The following is a 16724-nucleotide window of genomic DNA, read 5'->3' as shown; positions in this document are numbered from 1 at the left end:
CTGTGAAACGCCCTTTGCCTCAGTCGGTCGACACAGACCCAGACACAGGCACTGATTCCAGTGGTGACGGTGACGAATCAACCGTATTTTCCAGTAGGGCCACACGTTATATGATTTTGGCAATGAAGGAGGCGTTACATTTAGCTGATACTACAGGTACCACTAAACAGGGTATTATGTGGGGTGTGAAAAAACTACCTATAGTTTTTCCTGAATCAGAAGAATTAAATGACGTGTGTGATGAAGCGTGGGTTGCCCCTGATAAAAAGCTGATAATTTCAAAGAAATTATTGGCATTATACCCTTTCCCGCCAGAGGTTAGGGAGCGCTGGGAAACACCTCCTAGGGTGGACAAGGCGCTAACACGCTTATCTAAACAAGTGGCGTTACCCTCTCCTGAGACGGCCGCACTTAAAGATCCATCAGATAGGAGGATGGAAAATATCCAAAAAAGTATATACACACATGCAGGTGTTATACTACGACCAGCTATAGCGACTGCCTGGATGTGCAGTGCTGGGGTAGTTTGGTCAGAGTCCCTGATTGAAAATATTGATACCCTGGACAGGGACAATATTTTACTGTCGTTAGAACAAATAAAGGATGCATTTCTTTATATGCGTGATGCACAGAGGGATATCTGCACACTGGCATCACGGGTAAGTGCTATGTCCATTTCGGCCAGAAGAGCTTTATGGACGCGACAGTGGACAGGCGATGCGGATTCAAAACGGCATATGGAAGTTTTGCCGTATAAAGGGGAGGAGTTATTTGGAGTCGGTCTATCAGATTTGGTGGCCACGGCTACAGCCGGGAAATCCACCTTTCTACCTCAAGTCACTCCCCAACAGAAAAAGGCACCGACTTTTCAACCGCAGCCCTTTCGTTCCTTTAAAAATAAGAGAGCAAAGGGCTATTCATATCTGCCACGAGGCAGAGGTCGAGGGAAGAGACAGCAACAGGCAGCTCCTTCCCAGGAACAGAAGCCCTCCCCGGCTTCTACAAAAGCCTCAGCATGACGCTGGGGCTTCTCAAGCGGACTCGGGGACGGTGGGCGGTCGTCTCAAAAATTACAGCGCGCAGTGGGCTCACTCGCAGGTAGATCCCTGGATCCTGCAGATAATATCTCAGGGGTACAGGTTGGAATTAGAGACAGATCCACCTCGCCGTTTCCTGAAGTCTGCTTTACCAACGTCCCCCTCCGAAAGGGAGACGGTTTTGGAAGCCATTCACAAGCTGTACTCTCAGCAGGTGATAGTCAAGGTACCTTTTCTACAACAAGGGAAGGGGTATTATTCCACTCTATTTGTGGTACCGAAGCCGGATGGCTCGGTAAGGCCTATTCTAAATCTGAAGTCCTTGAACCTGTACATAAAGAAGTTCAAGTTCAAGATGGAGTCACTCAGAGCAGTGATAGCGAACCTGGAAGAAGGGGACTTTATGGTATCCTTGGACATCAAGGATGCGTATCTCCACGTTCCAATTTACCCCTCACACCAGGGGTACCTCAGGTTCCTTGTACAAAACTGTCACTATCAGTTTCAGACGCTGCCGTTTGGTTTGTCCACGGCACCTCGGGTCTTTACAAAGGTAATGGCCGAGATGATGATTCTTTTTCGAAGAAAAGGCGTATTAATTATCCCATACTTGGACGATCTCCTAATAAGGGCAAGGTCCAGAGAACAGCTAGAGATGGGATTAGCACTATCTCAAGAGGTGCTAAAGCAGCACGGATGGATTCTGAATATTCCAAAATCCCAATTAATGCCGACAACTCGTCTGCTGTTCCTAGGGATGATTCTGGACACGGTTCAGAAAAAGGTTTTTCTTCCCGAGGAAAAAGCCAAGGAGTTATCCGACCTGGTCAGGAACCTCCTAAAACCAGGAAAGGTGTCTGTACATCAATGCACAAGAGTCCTGGGAAAAATGGTGGCTTCTTACGAAGCAATTCCATTCGGCAGATTCCATGCAAGAATTTTCCAAAGGGATCTGTTGGACAAATGGTCAGGGTCGCATCTTCAGATGCACCTGCGGATAACCCTGTCTCCAAGGACAAGGGTATCTCTTCTGTGGTGGTTGCAGAGGGCTCATCTATTGGAGGGCCGCAGATTCGGCATACAGGATTGGATCCTGGTGACCACGGACGCCAGCCTGAGAGGCTGGGGAGCAGTCACACAAGGAAGAAACTTCCAGGGAGTGTGGTCGAGCCTGGAAAAGTCTCTTCACATAAACATTCTGGAACTAAGAGCAATCTACAATGCTCTAAGCCAGGCGGAACCTCTGCTTCAAGGAAGACCGGTGTTGATCCAGTCGGACAACATCACGGCAGTCGCCCATGTAAACAGACAGGGCGGCACAAGAAGCAGGAGTGCAATGGCAGAAGCTGCCAGGATCCTTCGCTGGGCGGAGAATCACGTGATAGCACTGTCAGCAGTGTTCATCCCGGGCGTGGACAACTGGGAAGCAGACTTCCTCAGCAGACATTGCGCCAGGTCAAGAGATCCACAGGCAATAGCTGTGGACGCGCTGGTAACACCTTGGGTGTACCAGTCGGTGTATGTGTTTCCTCCTCTGCCTCTCATACCAAAGGTATTGAGAATCATACGGCAAAGCGGAGTAAGAACGATACTAGTGGCTCCGGATTGGCCAAGAAGGTCTTGGTACCCGGAACTTCAAGAGATGGTCACGGACGATCCGTGGCCTCTACCTCTGAGAAGGGACCTGCTTCAACAGGGTCCCTGCCTCTTTCAAGACTTACCGCGGCTGCGTTTGACGGCATGGCGGTTGAACGCCAGATCCTAAAAGGAAAAGGCATTCCAGAAGAAGTCATTCCTACCTTGATTAAGGCAAGAAAGGAAGTCACCGCGAAGCATTATCACCGCATTTGGCGGAAATATGTTGCGTGGTGCGAGGATCGGAGTGCTCCGACGGAGGAATTTCAACTGGGTCGTTTCCTACATTTCCTGCAATCAGGATTGTCTATGGGTCTCAAATTGGGATCTATTAAGGTTCAAATTTCGGCCCTGTCAATATTCTTCCAAAAAGAATTGGCCTCAGTCCCTGAGGTCCAGACTTTTGTCAAAGGAGTACTGCATATACAGCCTCCGGTGGTGCCTCCGGTGGCACCGTGGGATCTAAATGTAGTTTTAGATTTCCTCAAATCCCATTGGTTTGAACCACTACAAAATGTGGATTTGAAATATCTCACATGGAAAGTGACTATGTTACTGGCCCTGGCTTCCGCCAGGAGAGTATCTGAAATGGCGGCTTTATCTTATAAAAGCCCTTATTTAATTTTCCATTCGGATAGGGCAGAGCTGCGGACGCGTCCGCATTTTCTCCCTAAGGTGGTATCAGCGTTTCACCTGAACCAGCCTATTGTAGTGCCTGCGGCTACAAGCGACTTGGAGGACTCCAAGTTGTTGGACGTTGTCAGAGCTTTAAAAATATACATTTCAAGGACGGCTGGAGTCAGAAAATCTGACTCGCTGTTTATACTGTATGCACCCAACAAGTTGGGTGCGCCTGCTTCTAAGCAGTCGATTGCTCGTTGGATTTGTAACACAATTCAACTTGCACATTCTGTGGCAGGCCTGCCACAGCCTAAATCTGTTAAAGCCCATTCCACAAGGAAGGTGGGCTCATCTTGGGCGGCTGCCCGAGGGGTCTCGGCATTACAACTCTGCCGAGCAGCTACGTGGTCAGGGGAGAACACGTTTGTAAAATTCTACAAATTTGATACCCTGGCAAAAGAGGACCTGGAGTTCTCTCATTCGGTGCTGCAGAGTCATCCGCACTCTCCCGCCCGTTTGGGAGCTTTGGTATAATCCCCATGGTCCTTTCAGGAACCCCAGCATCCACTAGGACGATAGAGAAAATAAGAATTTACTTACCGATAATTCTATTTCTCGGAGTCCGTAGTGGATGCTGGGCGCCCATCCCAAGTGCGGATTATCTGCAATACTTGTACATAGTTATTGTTAACTAATTCGAGTTATTGTTTAGGGAGCCATCTTTCAGAGGCTCCTCTGTTATCATACTGTTAACTGGGTTTAGATCACAAGTTGTACGGTGTGATTGGTGTGGCTGGTATGAGTCTTACCCGGGATTCAAAATCCTCCCTTATTGTGTACGCTCGTCCGGGCACAGTACCTAACTGGAGTCTGGAGGAGGGTCATAGGGGGAGGAGCCAGTGCACACCACCTGATCTGGAAAAGCTTTACTTTTTGTGCCCTGTCTCCTGCGGAGCCGCTATTCCCCATGGTCCTTTCAGGAACCCCAGCATCCACTACGGACTCCGAGAAATAGAATTATCGGTAAGTAAATTCTTATTTTTCTCCTGTACTTTTAACTCTGTTACAAGCACACTACCGATTTGTTGGTTACTGTTACTGTGCAGCTGGTGGTGACTAAGGGCGGGATGTACTAACCTTGCGGTGTACATCCTGCAACACATCGCACTGTGCACATTGCATATGTATTAAAATATGCGATTAGTATTGCGAAGGACAGCCAATCAGAGCTGTCCTTTGTGATGCGTTTCCGTCCCTGGACTTCTGGGTTTATGACCTGGGAGTCCGTCTGCGCATGCGCAGAAGGACACATCGGCCCCGGGGCATGCTGGGAGGGATCAGATCGGATCCCTCACACAGCACAATGTGGAAAGAAGCCCATAAGCTTCTATAGGGTTATAGGGTAATGCCAGCTATACCTGACGTTACCCTCCGTGTCGGAGCCCCGACGTCGGGGCTTTAGTACATTTGGCAATCTGGTGATAATCCTGAAAACAGAGTTTTACCACTTTTCTTCTTTAGTACATCCCGCCCTAAGAAAGACCAAGTTTTCCACAAAATACTGTACATTGAAGAGTAAACAAAACCACTATTAGCTGAATAATATGCATTAAAAAAACTGGTGTGTTTTACATTTAACTATATATGTCCACCATGATCCTCCTCCCCTCTGCAGCAGATTGCTGTACTAGGGGCTTCTACAATTAGAAACATAGAAACATAGCATTTGACGGCAGATAAGAACCACTTGGCCCATCTAGTCTGCCCTTTATTTAACCATATTCTTATCTCTAACCTTATTTGAACCTTATTTCTTTGTAAGGATATCCCTATGTCTATCCCATGCATGTCTAAATTGCTCTACTGTCTTAGCCTCTACCACCTCTGATGGGAGGCTATTCCACTTGTCCACTACCCTTTCTGCGAAATAATTTTTCCGCAAATTTCCCCTGAACCTCCCCCCCTCCAGTCTCAGTGCATGTCCTCGTGTCCTATTGCTTCTCTTCATTTGGAGAATGTTTCCCTCCTGGACTTTGTTAAAACCCTTGATATATTTGAAAGTTTCTATCATGTCCCCCCTTTCCCTTCTCTGCTCCAAACTATACATATTGAGATTTCTTAGTATTTCTGGGTATGTTTTGTGATGTAGGCCAGGCACCATTTTAGTTGCCCTTCTTTGTACAGTCTCTAATGTATTAATATCCTTTTGAAGATATGGCCTCCAGAACTGAACACAGTATTCTAGATGAGGCCGTACCAATGACCTATACAGTGGCATTATTCCTTCTTTCTGCTGCTGATTCCTCTCCCAATGCAGCCAAGCATCTGACTAGCCTTCCTCATTGCTTTGTTACATTGCTTACCCGCCTTTAAGTCATCTGAAATAGTGCCTCCTAGATCCCTTTCCTCCTCAGTAGTTTCCAGTATAGTGCCATTAATACTATATTTAGCCTTTAGATTTTTGAGACCCAAGTGCATGATTTGGCATTTTTGGGCATTAAACTGTAATTGCCGCACTCTTAACAATTCCTCTAGTCTGCCTAGATCCTCAGTCATTTGTTTTACCCCACCTGGTGTGTCTACCCTGTTGCATACCTTTGTGTCACCGGCAAAAAGGCATACTTTCCCTTTAATGCCATTTGCAATCTCACCAATAAGGATATTAAAAAGTACTGGTCCAAGTACAGATCCCTGGGGTACTCCACTGGTAACATTTCCCTCCTGTGAATGCATTCCATTTACCACAACTCTCTGTTTTCTATCCTGCAACCAAGATCTTATCCATTCAATAATCCTAGTATCCAATCCCCAAGCTTCCAAGTTTATTTAGCAGTCTGCAATGTGGAACAGTGTCAAAACCCTTACTAATGTCTAGATAAGCTATATCCACGGCTCCACCTTTATCCATCACGTTAGTCACACAGTCAAAAAAGTCAATAAGATTTGTTTGACATGATCTCCTCCCAGTGAATCCATGCTGTGTGGGATCCTGTAAATTGCTGGATTTGAGATAATCTACAACTCTTAATTTTAAGAGTGTTTCCATTAAGTAGGCAGAGCTTGAGTGACAGCTTGTCAGACTTAATGTGCAGAAATGCACTGTGGTTATTGGTGAAATCATACACAGGGGCAGGACCAGTGATGTCACAGTAGCTCTAGTGCCTATAGAAACAGTTTTTTTTTGACCTGTCAGAGATTCTGGGGCTTATTTATTAATTCCAGCCACCAAGGTCCAATAGCTAAGTACAGTAAGTACCACTTTTTTCAAGATTCACTGAATAGGAACCACAGCTTGTACACAGACATGCTCTTCCACAATTTTTAAGCATATTAGTAAACTTGTATCTGGACTTAATTCCTTCTTCGGTGTGTTTTATTGTAGTGGGTTTAGTGGTAATGAATTGTTGCCGTTCTACTAATCAAGTGTAACTTTGTGTCAGGTTGCGCATACTGGGGGAAGCTGGAAGCCAAGTTCAAGGTGCCATGACGAAGATATCTCTAGCCAGACACCTTCACCAAGGTGGGCCTGTGAGTTGTAAATGCCAGGGAGAATTTATAGTCCCAGTATGGCCCTGAGGGTGGCCTATATTGGAGCGGGGGTAGTCTCTACTGTCTACCCAGTCATGACTAGGTTCAACTGGGTTAGTAGACTACTTGTAAAAGAGAAGGTCATGTGTTCCCTGGTCAGTAAGGGAGTAACTACTATAGGTGTATCAGTTATATCTGTTATGTGCCCGCATGTAAAGGGGTTGACCTATGTTCCCTGTCAATGCCACATGTGTATATGTGACTTTTCACAATTGGGTGATACAGGGGGATCCTTTCAAAATTCAGCTGTTGTCATGATCCTGACTTTGTTCCTCTTGTCTTAGTAGCTTATCATGACTTACCTCTGCTAACAGTCTGCAGTTCAGTGTTTCCTGCTTGCTGGGTTTAGCACATTTTACCAGTTCTAGAATATTCTGTTCTGTTCATTGTCTGAGAGAGTCAAAGGGGATCATCTGGAGACTGTACACATCTCAGTAGCTTTCTTTATTAGCAGGGCAAAAGGAGTCCTCTTACCTGGCTAGGATGTTCTACAGCTGATCATTGGTTTTTGCCATGTCAATTACCCTTAAACCCAGAACTACCCCTCCCTCATCCTTAATGCCCCAGTTTGGAATTGAGTACAGTAAAGCAAATGAATGGGTGCCCCTGTGATATTGCTCGCAGAGAGGATCTGGATGTAGATTAATAGCAGTTAGGGACCATTTGTGTATGGTAGTGGGGGGAGGAGGGGGGTTTTACGTAGTGTCACTGGCATTTTAGCTCCATCTGCCATTCTGAATAGCCATAGGGTTACTATTGTATGCAGCTGCTGGGATTTGCAAAGCCGCCGATGGGCATCTCTATACAAATCCAGGCACCTGCAACATTTACACATTTTTGTACAGTAGCTGTGTACACAGAGACTATGGGATTAGCGTATATATCTGAATCAGGCCCTGTGCTTATAAGGAGTATATTAATATCTCCAACTGTGCTATCTCCTCCTGGATGTCCCAGCGCTTTCTTAAACTTAACATGTCTAAGACTGAGCTGATCATCTTCCCTCCCTCCCGCATAACCTCACCTCCCACAATTTCATTATCCATTGATAGCACAACTATCTCCTCTAGCCCCCAAGTGCGATGTCTTGGAGTAATCCTTGACTCCTCCCTCTCCTTCAAACCACACATTCAGTACCTCTCAAAAACCTGCCATTTCCACCTCCAAAACATCTCCAGGCAGGCCCGGCGCTACCCGCTCAGCAAAGGGATGCAGGGCAGGTAGGTGCCAGGCCAGGAGAGGTGCTGTCTTTGCTCTGCATCCCCACTGTTGCTGCTGCCGGCTGCTTTGCCTGTCACACTATATGACAGGCAGCAGCGCCAGCAGCTTGGAGCCTCCTCTCCTCCTCACCTGTGACAGCGGGGTTGGTCCGGACCGAAAGGGGGCGTGGCTACATGGGAATGGGGGGTGGAGCTACACGGGACCAGGCTGCTGCTGCTATGGCCAGCCAGGCTGTTAGGTAAGTGAAGGGAAAGAGAGAGTGTGTGTGTATATGAGTGTGTATGTGTGTGTGTGTATATATATATATATATATGGGTGTGAGTGTGTGCGCGTGCGTGCGTGTGTGTATATATGGGTGTGTGTGTATATATGGGTGTGTGTGTGGGGGGGTTGTTCATATAAGTGCCATTTCTATGGGCATTACATATAAGCGTCACTACCACTATGGGCATTACATATAAGCGTCACTGCTACTATGCACATTACGTATATGCGGCGCTACTGCTATGGGCATTACATAAAAGCAGCACTGCTACTATGGGCATTATGTAAAAGCGGCGCTGCTACTATGTGCATTACGCATAAGAGGCACTACTACAATGGGCATTACATATAAGGGGCGCTAATACTATCGGTGTTACGTATAAGTGTCGCTACTACTATGGGCATTACGCATAAGGGGCACTGCTACTATGGCCATTACGTATACAGGGCGCTACTACTATCTGTGGGCATTATGTGTATAAGCGGCACTTCTACTTGCTGTGTAATGTGAATATGATTGTGCTACTGTGTGGCGTTAATTGGAATGGGGGTACTTTGTGTGGCCACGCCCATTCCTTGTGAGAACACACCCCTTTTTCCAGCGCACGCTGTCCCTTTATAAAGTGTGGGAGGGCGCAAATTTATAGTTTGCAGGAGGGCGCCGAACACCCTAGCACCGGCCCTGTCTCCAGGATCAGATCCTTTCTCACCCAGGACGCTACTAAGAACCTCATTCACTCACTGGTCATCTCCAGATTAGACTACTGCAATCTCCTCCTATCTGGCCTCCCTCAAAAATGCCTCTCTCCACTTCAATCTATCCTCAATGCTGCTGCCCGTCTCATATTCCTCACCAAACGTACTACATCCACATCCCCTCTCTTGCAGGACCTTCACTGGCTCCCCTTCCCATTCAGAATCCAATTCAAGCCTCTCACACTCACCTACAAAGCCCTCACCCACTCTTCTCCCTCTTATATCTCTGACCTTATCTCTCCTTACATTCCCACCTGTCCTCTTCGCTCTGCTAATGCACACCGTCTCTCCTGCCAACTAATTACCTCCTCCTACTCCTACCTACAAGATTTTGCACGTGCTACTCCCTATTTTTGGAATTCTCTACCTCTCCCCATCCAACTTTCCACCTCTCTACAAAACCTCAAACGGGCTCTCAAGACCCACTTCTTCACCAAACCCAGTCAACTCTCCTCCTAACCCTCTTGTCTATGCTCAATGTCTACCCTTTATGTGTCACCCCGGTCTGTTAGCCCCTCACCTTTTAGATTGTAAGCTCGCAAAAGCAGGGACTTCTTTCCTCATGTGCCTTTCCTTTTCTTACTGACACTATCTTATACTCCTTACACCCTTTGATGGCCCCTAACCCCGGGTTTTCTATACCTGTCTTATTTTGTCCTGTACTGTAAGTGCTGTTTTCTTGTTTGCTCATTTTATTATGTACTGTGTAATGGATGCTGCGGATCCCTTGTGGTGTCATATAAATAAAGAATAATAATAATAATAATAATAATAAAATCTGCTTCATAATAAATCTTGCAGGAATCTATGACCAGCAAACCGGATTTGTTCTAGGTAACAGGATTGTCACCTACCAACAGCAGGTGGTTTAGGCAGCAAGCCTCCCGAATCGCTGAGGCAGAGGAAAGTAAAAAGAATTTTCACTTCCACTTCTACACACAGAGCAGCACCTGGGTGCACCCGTGGTCACATGGGTACACATCTGAGGTGCTGATTATATTTTCGGAAGCTCACTGGTGGCAAACCGATTTCAGTAGGAAAAGTAGAAGGTAAGGTAAGCTTTATAACTGATGAGCCTGGCACCCTTAATCATAAAGAGGAGCAGACTTAGGGGAACAGTTACTAAGCAGTGATAAGAACGGAGAAGTGAGCCAGTGGAGAAATTGCCCCATCAACCAATCAGCAGCTCTGTATCATTTTATAGTATGCAAATTATAGCTGTTACTTCAGTGCTGATTGGTTGCCATGGGCAACTTCTCCACTGGCTCACTTCTCCGCTCTTATCACTGCTTAGTAAATGTACCCCTTAGGGCGGTATTCAATTCTTCTCACCCCCTTCCATACCCGTTCTGTTTCTGCTGACGGGCGTGGTATAATAATTTCAGCTCGCTACTCCTGCGGTAGCGAGGGCACCCAACCCGTTACACAGCTAAACCTGATTACTACGGGTGCTATACTGTATGTGCTTTAGCAGGGATCACTTTAGAAAGGAGATTGGGCGTGATAAATCATTTGAATACCGCCCATAGAATGCTTTACAACCAAGATCAATTTATTGAATTGTAATAAACAACTTTCCTAAATGGAAGAAATGGTATATACAGATGGAGCTGCACTCATCTGAGGCGGCTCCATCGCAAATGTGCACTCCCGGCGTGACTAGGCGATCCGTCCACCTAGTCATGCCGGGAGTGCACAGACACGCTCTCCATTCAGAGCATCTCTGTCCGGGCGCACGGATGGAGACGCTCTCCATTCAAGTCCCCGGCCGGACGGGGACGCTCTCGGTGATAGGGCCTAGTTACAGACGAAGCCACGACGACCGTGGCTCCATCTGTATGTTGTGGTCATGACTGGAAGATATGAGAATTGTAAAGGTAAATTTGGCTCCAAACTTTACGCAGAAATATCAGTGTTGGGAAGTAAGTTACTTCTGTTTCTCATTGGAAGCCTCTTGAGGCTTCTGTGAATCCCTCGCTGCACCTTGAGGGATAAGATTAAGGTTATTACTAAGTTTATTATGGGCAGTACGGATGGTGTAATGGTTAGCATTACTGCCTCACAGCACTGAGGTCATGGGTTCGACCATGGCCCTAACTGTGCGGAGTTTGTATATTCTCCCCGTACTTGCGTGGGTTTTCTCCGGGTACTCCGGTTTCCTCCCACACTCCAAAAATATACTGGTAGGTTAATAGGCTCCCAACAAAAATTAATCCTAGTGAATGTGTCTGTGTGTACATGTGATAGGGAATCTAGATTGTAAGCTCCACTGGGGCAGGGACTGATGTGAATGGGCAAATATTCTCTGTAAAGCGCTGCGGAATATGTGTGCACTATATAAATAACTGGTAGTAATAATAATAATAATAATAATAATAATAATAATTACTACTCAGTTCAGATATTTCCAGAGGAAACAACAGACCTAGCAACACAGAGGAAAAAATGGTGGGTAGTGTGGGTGCTGTTGCTAGGTGGCAATCCTGTTCCCTGGAACAAATCCGGTTTGCAGGTCATAGATTCCTGCAAACCAGTGTTTTGTTCTTCACAAGGTTTTGCCAACAGCAGTTGGGCCGACGACCACATACCTGGTGGTTGCACAGGTATACCTTTAGCTGCTGCTCTGGTCGCAGCTGCCAATTGAAGGGAATTATTTTTTTGAAATGGTTAGTATCCCCAGCTTCCTTCATGGATGCCACAATCCATCCCCTAATAGTGGAAGATCTTGCTGGATGAAATGGTTTCCTGCAAGTGAGAAAGAGCTGGGTGATATTGTTCCTTATCGGTGCAGGTTGAGCCAGGTAGGAAGATAAGCACGAAGCTACACATAGTTTAGGCTCTGAAGGATCATGTATAATATCGAATTCCACTATCGGCTATTAAATGAGGAGGTTTTAGTGTGACCCTTAAGGATAGTATGGTACCCTGATGGAGTTTGCAATAACCATGGATCTGAGATATGTATGAGGGTCAGTTCTGCCCCTCTAGCTGCTATAGCTAAAGCAAGTAAGGATGCTAGCTTTCAGGACAATAGGCTAATATTGGTGTCCGTCTCAAAAGACTTAGGGAAGAGAGAAAGGGTTCGATAACCCAGGTGTGGGAATTCTTGGGTAGGATGGGCCTAGAGAGGTAGATGCCTCTCAACAGACGTAGATACAATTTGTTATCTGTTAAGTTTGTTATCATGCTGGCTAAAGCAGAGCCATATGACTTTATAGTAGCAGATGCTAGTTCTGATTGGTATTTAGAAGCCCAAAAATCTATACCTAACTGATGAAGTGAAGACTGATGAGTCGAAGCATGTTGGGATCGCCAGAGATTGAATTCTTTAATGATTATGCCCTTGTTCGAGGCCTTAGGGAAGCATTAAATAGTGCTTTTGTGGGCGATGCTAGGATCAAGTCTGCGAGCAGCCTAGTAATGTTGCCATCCACAGGCACTGGGGAAGGGTGTCTAGTATGTCTGGGGTTCCCTGGAAGCATTCCATGGATAACCCCAGGGGAAACTTGGGGCCTATACATTGTTGGCTGATCAGGGAAAACCATACACATCATGATTTGGGGTACCCGGTCTTTTTCTGATCTTCTGTAGGACTTTCAGGAGAAGGGCAGGGGAAGGGAAAGCATAGAGGTGTGGTAGGTCTGTCCAGGGAAAGGACATCGCGTCCATCCTCCATACCCCTCCTGTAGGGGACCAGCTGCGTTCGCTATCTTATACTGGATCTTCCTCAGAGTACAATCTGTGGATTCATTGTGCCTTTTTCCCCCCACTATGGGTGTTAATGCTGGGTCAATGTTAGAAGCAAATAATGTGGGAAGGCTTGTAACTCCATATAGGAGCGTAACACCAACTCATCCTCCTTGATGAGTGTCGCTCTAAATGCCAACTGAGCCAATTTTTGGACCTCTAAATTGTGCTTTAGGGCCCAGTGTAAGGCGTAGAATTTTGTTGGACAATCTGTACCTCGCTAAATTCCCTAGGCTGGGATGAAGCAGATGTTCTCGTAATTTCCTCAGATACCTAATCTACTGCGGAAGTATGGTCATATTCTCTAGGGGAACAATGAGGCTGTCTGGTAGGTGACCCCACATACTGAGAATGGGTACCTTCATGCTGCCTGCTATGGGCAGGGATATTTTGCCAGCTAAGGGCAGGAGAATTGTGCTTGCTATGAGCATCTTTATTTTGTCTGCTACGGACAATGGGGGTGATTCCGAGTTGTTCGCTCACTAGCTGCTTTTAGCAGCATTGCACATGCTAAGCCGCCGCCCTCTGGGAGTGTATCTTAGCTTAGCAGAATAGCGAACGAAAGATTAGCAGAATTGCGAATAGAAATTTCTTAGCAGTTTCTGAGTAGCTCCAGACTTACTCACAAATAGCGATCAGTTCAGTCAGTTTCGTTCCTGGTTTGACGTCACACACACGCCCAGCGTTCACCCAGCCACTCCCCCGTTTCTTCAGACACTCCCGCGTTTTTCCCTGACACGCCTGCGTTTTTCCGCACACTCCCAGAAAACGGTCAGTTTCCGCCCAGAAACACCCACTTCCTGTCAATCACACTCCGATCACTTCAACGATGTAAATTCTTTGTTCGGACGTGAGTAAATCTGATAAGTTTTGAGCTAAAATACTTAGCGCATGCGCACTGCAAACCATGCGCATGCGCATTTTTGCCTTAATCGCTCCATTGCGAAAATCGGCAATGAGCGAACAACTCGGAATGACCCCCAATACCAGGGAATGGGGGAATTTTACCTGAAGAGGTCTTCCTGGGGTTTTCTATTTAGTAAAGTCCTCTGAAGAGGGAGAGGATGAGGGTGAGGAAGATATTGCCCTTTTATGGGCTTTCTTCCCCTTAACACTGTCAACCATGTACATTCTCAGTGAATCTGTCGCAGAGACTGTGGGCCTAATTCAGACCTGATCGCTGCTGTGCGTTTTCACACAGCAGCCGATCAGATCTAAACTGCGCATGCGCCGCCACCGCAGTGCGCCGCCACCGCAGTGCGCCGCCACCGCAGTGCACTGCCACTGCAGTGCGCCGGCGCATGCCAGACAGCCGACGGCTGTCTCAGCCCTGCGATCGCCTCTGCCTGATTGACAAGCAGATGCGTTTGGTGGGCAGGAGGGGGCGGGGCGGCGGCGTTTGGCCGCAGTTTAGGGGGCGTGGTCTGGGCAATGCTGGCGTGCCCAGAAGGTTGGGGGAGCGGGCCTCGGAGGCTGTGTGACATCACACGCAGCCACTGCGACCCTCACAGCGTCGAGTAGCTCCTGCCAGTGCGCAGGAGCTGCACTGGCAGGGAGCTACTCCTAAAGTACAAAAGCATTGCCGCTGTGCGATGCTTTTATACTTGTGCGGGTGGGTCGAGCCGGACATGCGGAGCGGACTAGCCCTGTGCTGGGCGCCCCCCCGCATGTCTGTGTGACTGATCGTAGATGTACTAAAGTTAGCACATCTAGATCAGGTCTGAATTAGGCCCTGTGTCTTTTATGCTGCGATGCACAGATAAGGTAATGCAGCTGGAGGGGTTTGGTATAAGCATGCTCCTCCTGCATGCATTAGTGATCTGTGCTGTCTCCTGGGATGCAGCATCGGATCACCTGCGACACCATAGGCCGTCTACATGACCCATGGTGTCACGCAAGCCGGCCGCTGCAACACTGACCAAAGGGCTAGGAAATCTGTCTTCCGATGGAAATCCTGGCCTTGGCACTCCCCCAAAATGGAGGCGACACACCATTGCCGCCCCCTCCCCACCCCCAAATCACTGCAGACTGCCAATCACTGATGTCTGCAGCCGTACTGCATCCAACGGCGCAGGTCCTGTACTGCACATGCGCAGCGTATGCACAAAGTAATGAACATCTGTACTTTGCGGCATGCCGCCCTCTTGCGTTGGGACCTGAATCAGAGTCTACATGCGTCTGAACTTGCATTAAGTGCAATTTAGAATCAGGTTGTTTAACTTCAGTTGATAACAGTTTTATTGCAAAAGTTACACTTAGGTTTGCAAAAGTTTTGCTGTAATCTGGTTTTCTCTGACATCCTAGTGGATGCTGGGAACTCCGTAAGGACCATGGGGAATAGCGGCTCCGCAGGAGACTGGGCACATCTAAAGAAAGCTTTAGGATCACCTGGTGTGCACTGGCTCCTCCCCCTATGACCCTCCTCCAAGCCTCAGTTAGATTTCTGTGCCCGACGAGAAGGGTGCACACTAGGGGCTCTCCTGAGCTCTTTGTGAAAGTTTTAGTTTAGGTTTATTATTTTCAGTGAGACCTGCTGGCAACAGGCTCACTGCATCGAGGGACTAAGGGGAGAAGAAGCGAACTCACCTGCGTGCAGAGTGGATTGGGCTTCTTAGGCTACTGGACATTAGCTCCAGAGGGACGATCACAGGTTCAGCCTGGATGGGTCACCGGAGCCGCGCCGCCGTCCCCCTTACAGAGCCAGAAGAGCGAAGAGGTCCGGAAAAATCGGCGGCAGAAGACGATCCTGTCTTCAGATAAGGTAGCGCACAGCACCGCAGCTGTGCGCCATTGCTCTCAGCACACTTCACACTCCGGTCACTGAGGGTGCAGGGCGCTGGGGGGGGCAGCGCCCTGAGACGCAATAAATCGATAAAAAAACCTTATATGGCTAAAATAAATGCATCACATATAACTCCTGGGCTATATGGATGCATTTAACCCCTGCCAAAACATACAGAAAAAGGATGATAAGGACGCCGAGAAAGGGGCGGAGCCTATCTCCTCAGCACACTGGCGCCATTTTCCCTCACAGCTCAGTTGGAGGGAAGCTCCCTGGCTCTCCCCTGCAGTCACTACACTACAGAAAGGGGTTAAAAAAGAGAGGGGGGCACAAATTAGGCGCAGTATATAACAATACAGCAGCTATAAAGGGAAAAACACTTATATAAGGTTATCCCTGTATATATATAGCGCTCTGGTGTGTGCTGGCAAACTCTCCCTCTGTCTCCCCAAAGGGCTAGTGGGGTCCTGTCTTCTATCAGAGCATTCCCTGTGTGTGTGCTGTGTGTCGGTACGTTGGTGTCGACATGTATGAGGAGAAAAATTATGAGGAGACGGAGTAGAGTGTCTGAAATAGTGTTGTCACCCCCTAGGGGGTCGACACCTGAGTGGATGTACTGTTGAAATTGCGTGACAGTGTCAGCTTTGTATAAAAGACAGTGGTTGACATGAGACAGCCGGCTACTCAGCTTGTGCATGTCCAGACGTCTCATACAGGGGCCCTAAAGCGCCCGTTACCTCAGATACAGACGCCGACAGGGGTACTGACTCCTGTGTCGACGGTGAAGAGACAACCGTGATTTCCAATAGGGCCACACATTGCATGATTGAGGCAATGGAAAAAGTTTACACTTTTCTGATAATATGAATACCACCAAAAAAAGGGGTATTATGTTTGGTGAGGAAAAACTTCCTGTAGTTTTCCTGAATCTGAGAAATAAAATGAGGTGTGTGATGATGCGTGGGTTTCCCCCCGATAACAATTGATATTTTCTAAAAAGTTATTGGCAGTATACCTTTTCCCGCCAGAGGTTAGGGTGCGTTGGGAAACACCCCCTAGGGTGGATAAAGCGC

Source organism: Pseudophryne corroboree, chromosome 1, assembly GCF_028390025.1.
Source record: "Pseudophryne corroboree isolate aPseCor3 chromosome 1, aPseCor3.hap2, whole genome shotgun sequence".
NCBI classification, from domain to species: domain Eukaryota; kingdom Metazoa; phylum Chordata; class Amphibia; order Anura; family Myobatrachidae; genus Pseudophryne; species Pseudophryne corroboree.
This window is presented reverse-complemented; position numbering follows the sequence as displayed.